This window comes from Triticum dicoccoides, chromosome 7B, assembly GCF_002162155.2.
Source record: "Triticum dicoccoides isolate Atlit2015 ecotype Zavitan chromosome 7B, WEW_v2.0, whole genome shotgun sequence".
Classification (NCBI taxonomy): Eukaryota; Viridiplantae; Streptophyta; class Magnoliopsida; order Poales; family Poaceae; genus Triticum; species Triticum dicoccoides.
The window spans coordinates 736,080,927-736,087,594 of NC_041393.1; positions in this window are offsets into that span (position 1 = coordinate 736,080,927).

Consider the following 6,668-nt stretch of genomic DNA (forward strand, 5'->3'; position numbering starts at 1 on the left):
ATGAACATGCTTATGCTTTGTGAGTAGTTACTTTAGTTCCTGAGGACATGGGTAAAGTCTTGCTATTAGTAGTCATGTAAATTTGGTATTCGTTCGATATTTTGATTAGATGTATGTTGTCTCTCCTCTAGTGGTGTTATGTGAACGTCGACTACATGACACTTCATCATTATTTGGGCCTAGAGGAAGGCATGGGGAAGTAATAAGTAGATGATGGGTTGCTAGAGTGACAGAAGCTTAAACCCTAGTTTATGAGTTGCTTCGTTAGGGGTTCATATGGACCCATATGTTTAATGCTGTGGTTAGGTTTACCTTAATACTGCTTTTTGTAGTTGCGGACGCTTGCAATAGGGGTTAATCATAAGTTGGATGCTTGTCCAAGTTAGGGCAGTACCCAAGTGTCGGTCTACCCACATATCAAATTATCAAAGTATCGAACGAGAATCTTACGAACGTGATGAAACTAGCTTGACGATAATTCCCAATGTGTCCTCGGGAGCTCCTTCATTATTATTAGAATTTGTCCAGGCTTATCCTTTGCTACATAAAGGATTGGGCCACCTTGCTGCACCTTATTTACTTTATTTACTTTTGCTCGTTACTATTTATCTTATCACAAAACTATCTATCACCTACTATTTCAGTGCTTACAGAGAAAACCTTACTGAAAACCGCTTATCATTTCCTTCTGCTCCTCGTTGGGTTCGACACTCTTACTTATCAAAAGGACTACTATAGATCCCCTACACTTGTGGGTCATCAAGACTCTTTTCTGGCGCCGTTGCCGGGAAGCGTAGCGCTCTTAGTGAGTGGAACTTGGTAAGAAAACATTTATTTAGTGTGCTGAAATTTTCTGTTACTAGTCACAATGGAAACTAATCCTTTGAGTGGCTTGTTTGGGGTATCTTCACCCCAACCAGAGGAGCAAAGAGATGCTCCTCAACCTACTGAACTTTATGAAAATATTCACTTTGAGATTCCTTTGGGTATGATAGAAAAACTGCTAGCTAATCCTTTTGCAGGAGACAGAACTTTGCATCCTGACTTACACCTTATCTTTGTGGATAAAGTTTGTGGATTATTTAAGCTTGCAGGTATTCCCGAGGATGTTGTCAAAAGGAAGGTATTCCCTTTATCTTTGAAGGGAGATGCAATGACATGGTATAGGTTATGTGATGACACGAGATCTTGGAAATATAAGCGATTGAAATTGGAATTTCACGAGAAGTTCTATCCTATGCATCTTGTTCATCGTGATCGTAATTACATATATAATTTCTGGCCTCGCGAAGGAGAAAGCATCGCTCAAGCTTGGGGGAGGCTTAAGTCAATGTTATATTCATGCCCCAATCATGAGCTCTCTTGGGAAATGATTATTCCGAATTTTTATGCTCGGCTTTCTCTTGACAATCGCAACTTGCTCGATACTTCCTGTGCTGGTTCCTATATGCTGAAGACTATTGATATCATCAGCAACAAGCAATCACACGTGGGAATCAACGCCATTTGCCACAGTGCTCATGTCAGCCAGGGGAATCAGTGCGCACATGCAGCAACGGGCTGCCTGCGCTAGTGGCGGCAGGGCTCGCGCCTCGGCCAGCGAGCAACAGCAGCTGTCGGCCAGCAGTGTCGGCCAGGTGAGGCCGCCTCAGGCTGTGGCGGCGAGGCCCACTGGCGGGGCCCGCGCGCAGCAGGGCCTGTTGGCCAGCCAGCGACCGCGCCAGGGTTGGCCGCCTCGCCTGGTGGCGGTAGGGCCCACCTGGCCCGCCCCGTTCCGTCGTGGCGCGGTGAGTAGCTGGGATTCCGTTCGCCTGGGGTGGCCGCCTCCTGCGGTGGCGGCAGGGCCCGCCGCCTCCTGGCGTGGCGGCAGCCACGTGTCGCCTGCCTCGCCTGCCACAACCGCTGAGGGGGTCCTTTTTGTCAAATTGATTCATAGGTAGTCTTTTTTGACAATTCATCTCGGCGGGGGGTCCTTTTGGACAAAAAAATCGCTACTGCAGCTTTCCAGCGCTGCGTTCTAGAGCTCCCGAAGCATCCCGTGGCCTATGAACGATGCTGCGTTGGTTTGCTAAACCATCACAGACGGAATTCCCAACTCCAGCGCCATGCCCAACTTGAAGCTCGTCAGCGTCGTTGGCCAACCACCGGCGCCATGTTTGCAAGTGCACGGGCCGATCGGCACCATGTTTGCGATTTTAGTAAAATAGCCTTCCACCCTACTATGCTCAGCCTCAGTCGCCTGCCTGACGAGGCTGTCAACCTACTCTTTCCCCATCTCTCGTCCAGCCATGCCTCCACTCCTTGCAGGCATACTCGCGGTTGGTGTACTGATCGGCACGCCGGATGCCAGCTTGGGCGGCGTCTTTGTTGAAGGAGGATCCCAGGGCGCGATGGTGTAAATGCGCAGGTGCTCCACGGTTTCACCGAGGCTATAGCCTAACTGTCGTGTACCTCGCATTTTGCCGTGCACGGCGGCATCACTCTGTATTCTGAACACCACAAATGAGTTTGGCAACGCTGGAGGGGACGTAGATTGCGGCGACGGCCGGGGCACGGCATATCCTCCATGAGAGCTTGCCGCTTGCAGGAGGTTCAGGGATCGGAGAATTGCTCTCCATCGCGCACTAGGCAGATGAGGTATACGCCAGGGGAATCGGGCGTCCGAGCTTTCCAGGAGGCGGCGGCGCGCAGGCTGCTGAGGTGCGAGCCGACCTCGTAGTCTTCTCGGGGCATGTCAAAAAGATGAGCTTGTCCGGGTGCAGCGCACAGCCGTACTGCTCGACGAAGAGCGGGGGTGTCGCACGATGTTAGAATAAATCCGAGGCACTCCGTCGATCATCCGAGGACCAAGCGATCACACAAGCACGACACCGAGATTTGTTAATGAGGTTCATCGATATGGCTACATCCCCGGGGCTTGACTACGGGCGCTCCTCCCCGTGACACCGTCACAATACCGCACCCGGTCGCCCTGGACACCGGCACATGCCGCCGGCTTTCCCTGCGTTCCGGTGCTATTATGTTGGCATAGGTTATATCGTGTGTCCACCCCCGCTATATAAGATAGGCCTAGGATACAAGTGTCCTATTAGGACACGACTCCATATCCTACCTAAACACAATACTACTCAGAGTCCAACTGTAACCTACCTTGTACACAATATTCGACACAACTCTAACAAACTCCACCTTGGCGAATATTCTCCACCATCTTGAATTCGTCAATGCGTCAAACTTCCATGTACATTGGACTTGAGTTTATCCCATGAGTATCACTGCTACTCCAAAGACTCCATGTGACTCCACCTGCAACTTGTAGTCCCTTTTTTTCTTGACCACAGTCAACACTCGAGCAAAATTAAGTTCCACATTACTCTAGTTTGCGCTCCCAACTTCCAGAGTATCAGTCCAACGCCATCACACACTGATCGCTGACCTGCGTGAAAGTGAACAACTCACATATTGGGTGTCACACATAAGAGTTACCTGAACTCAACATCACCGCTCCTTTCTTGACCGCCTGTCTGAAACTTGAAGGAATTTCAGCATTGCTTGTAGTCATCCCAAGTCAAATTCGCAGTTGTCTCACCACATGTATGACCACCAGAGCCCTGGCCCGTCTCCATGCCCGTGCATACCGCACGCCTCGCCGCTATTATCGCGTCGAGCCTCCACTGTCCTGGTCGAGTCTCAAGGGTCGCGAACCCACACCACTCAACCTCCACTGCAGAGTACCACCGATCATCACCGACCGATGACGAGTTTCACGCTTCCATCAGACCACTGGGCTCCAGTCCGAACTACGTGTCCCTCGCTTTTTTTGGCCTGCTGAATAGGCTTCGACCCCGTCGACTTACGCCGTAGCCCCTCAATCCAGCTCCACCTTCAACATGACTTCATGGTAGATGATCAGTCCACCCCTGCGCCTCATCGACTTCCAGCTCCGTGTATACACCACCTTGAATCAATCTCGCGCCATAGTCTTGTCGAAGACACACAAGCCCTCGGGGCCTGCGCCACGTGTTTCCACGCCCCAGAAGTCGGTCACCATCAGCATCACGCTCCTACGTCGTCAGCGCCGATTCCACCACCGTTTTCTGTACCAACCGACTCACGTCGATCCGTCAGATTGCCTAAGTCCGACCCAGCCGAACTATTCCGGCTGTACGACACACTTGAGGCTCCCAAATCATCTTCTGCGAATCTCCATCCATCACTTGATAATTCCATCTTAGCTAGCATGACTTCCCGCAACGCCATCAAGCATCCCCGTTGTGCCAAGAAATCTTTCATCCGTGTCTGCCATAACTCAAGGTTTTCAGTTCCATGAACTTCTTCACCTCAAACCTGGTACCCGTTGGCGCCACAGTTCTTTATACGGCTGACCCGCGAAAAATTATCCGAGCTTTCCTCACGTGATGCCCAAGTACACAAGCAAAACCTGACGTGGCACACCCTCGTGCACTAATAGCAAATTCACCAAAGAACACTTTTGATCTTCACGTGCAGTAGCTCTAGCTCAACTCCTGATGCTGTTGTTGCTTTGCCACGATGCTCTCCAATGGACTGTCGTATCATGTTGGACATTTTCCGCTAGATGTGATCTGCCTCTCGCCGTGCCCACTTGAGGACTCGGTCCTCTTTTTTTCACAAAACAAATCTCCTGTCTCCTGTCTGTGGCTTCAGCGTTGTACGCGTTCCTGCCTCTGCCTTGAGTCCATCGCACCTCCGCGGATGCGCTAGCGCCCGAGCAGCCTCCAGTGCATAGGCCAGCATCGCCGGCCCTCCACGCTCCAAGCCTGGCTTGGCCAGCTGCGTACCTCGCGCCGCTCACGAAAAAAAACCCCGAGCCGAACTCCTGCCATGCAGTATGCGTTACGCCTCCACAAGAATAGATCGAGTCTCCCGATCCGAGTCCGACCGCAACTCGTGTGCGCCGTCAGACGCTCGCCCGATCGATTAGCCGATCGATCGCCGCACGTCCTGCCTACCGCCCGAGAACCAAACTGTAGCCGGCTGCATCTCAACTCGATTCTTCCTCCAGATCAACAATCCACAGCCTCCGGACAACCTAGCTCATGATACCACTTGTTAGAATAAATCCGAGGCACTCCGTCGATCATCCGAGGACCAAGCAATCACACAAGCACGACACCGAGATTTGTTAACGAGGTTCACCGATATGGCTACATCCCCGGGGCTTGACTACGGGCGCTCCTCCCCGTGACACCGTCACAATACCGCACCCGGTCGCCCCGGACACCGGCACATGCCGCCGGCTTCCCCTGCGTTCCGGTGCTATTATGTTGGCATAGGTTATATCGTGTGTCCACCCCTCTATATAAGATAAGCCTAGGATAAAAGTGTCCTATTAGAACACGACTCCATATCCTACCTAAACACAATACTACTCAGAGTCCAACTGTAATCTATCTTGTACACAATATTCGACACAACTCTAACACACGAGAGGAGCTCGAGCAGGGCGATCTTCCACCTTGACGCGGACGGCGCTGTGTGATGTGAAGAAATGCGGTGGAGTAGAGGCTCTTGACAGAAGAGAGCTGAGCAATCAAGTGGTACATCGCCGCGGGCTCCATCATCCATGGCTGGTCGGCATATTCGCGCCAGGCGGTGCTCGGGTTCATTCATCGAGTGCAAAGAGGGATGATAAGGATGAGCATGTCACGTGAGCAAGTCAATGGTTAGGACCAGTCAACATATACCACATCAGTGAAATACGTTGGATACAGTAGCGGTGACCGTAGAGTGACACCGGTACGCAATCTCAGTGACCGTATTTTGACACTTCGTGAATACAGTTATCAAAGTGAATCCTAGAATCAAATTCAGGTACTATTGATGTAATTTACTTCTTACTGCCGGACCAAAGATGTCTCAGATTGCGCCTGATAAGTTTTGGCCACGGAACATGTCCAGTGTTACGAGCGACGAATCAAGGATAAGAAGAAGTCCATCGAAAAAGATAGAGTGGTGGGGTGGGCCAGCAAAGGACCCTGTCAAAAGCGTGTCACGAACCAGCATGTGGAGAGCGGGCGTGACAGGCCAGCCGATTTAAATCGTTGTTTACCTTAGAGTAACTCCAACCCAGCGACCTATTTTGGGTCATCCAGATACAAAACTTGATCCAATGAGGCGATCCAAACAGATACGAGTGTCCGTCTGTTGTCCGTTTACTGTCCTCCCCGACCCAAACGTGGCTAAATATGGGCAAAAACGGGTACGAAGCGGACACTCTTCCACCCCTTGTCCCACCTATCAGTCATTGCGCACGAGCTGGCGTCTACCTCCACAACTGTCGCGAGGAGGAGCGAGGCCACCACCACAGGCCGTTGCCATCCCCACCCAGTCCTTCTTCCCTGCCTCGTCCGCCGTCCTCGAGGCCCGCGCTCACCAACACAGGCCGTTGCCATCCCCACCCAGTCCTCCTTCCCCGCCTCCACCACCGTTCTCGAGGCCCTGCACGCGCTCCGCGTCATGCAACCTGACCTCAAGCCGTCGAGGCAAGCCAGCGGCGCTGGCCCTGGAGCTCGCGTCCGGGCACTCCCTCGCGGGGCTCGTCCTGTGGCTAGAGGCTCGGCCGGCGGCTCTGGTGCTGGAGCTCGCGTCCGGGCGCTCCCTCCGGATCTAATGCAAGAATGGCAGAG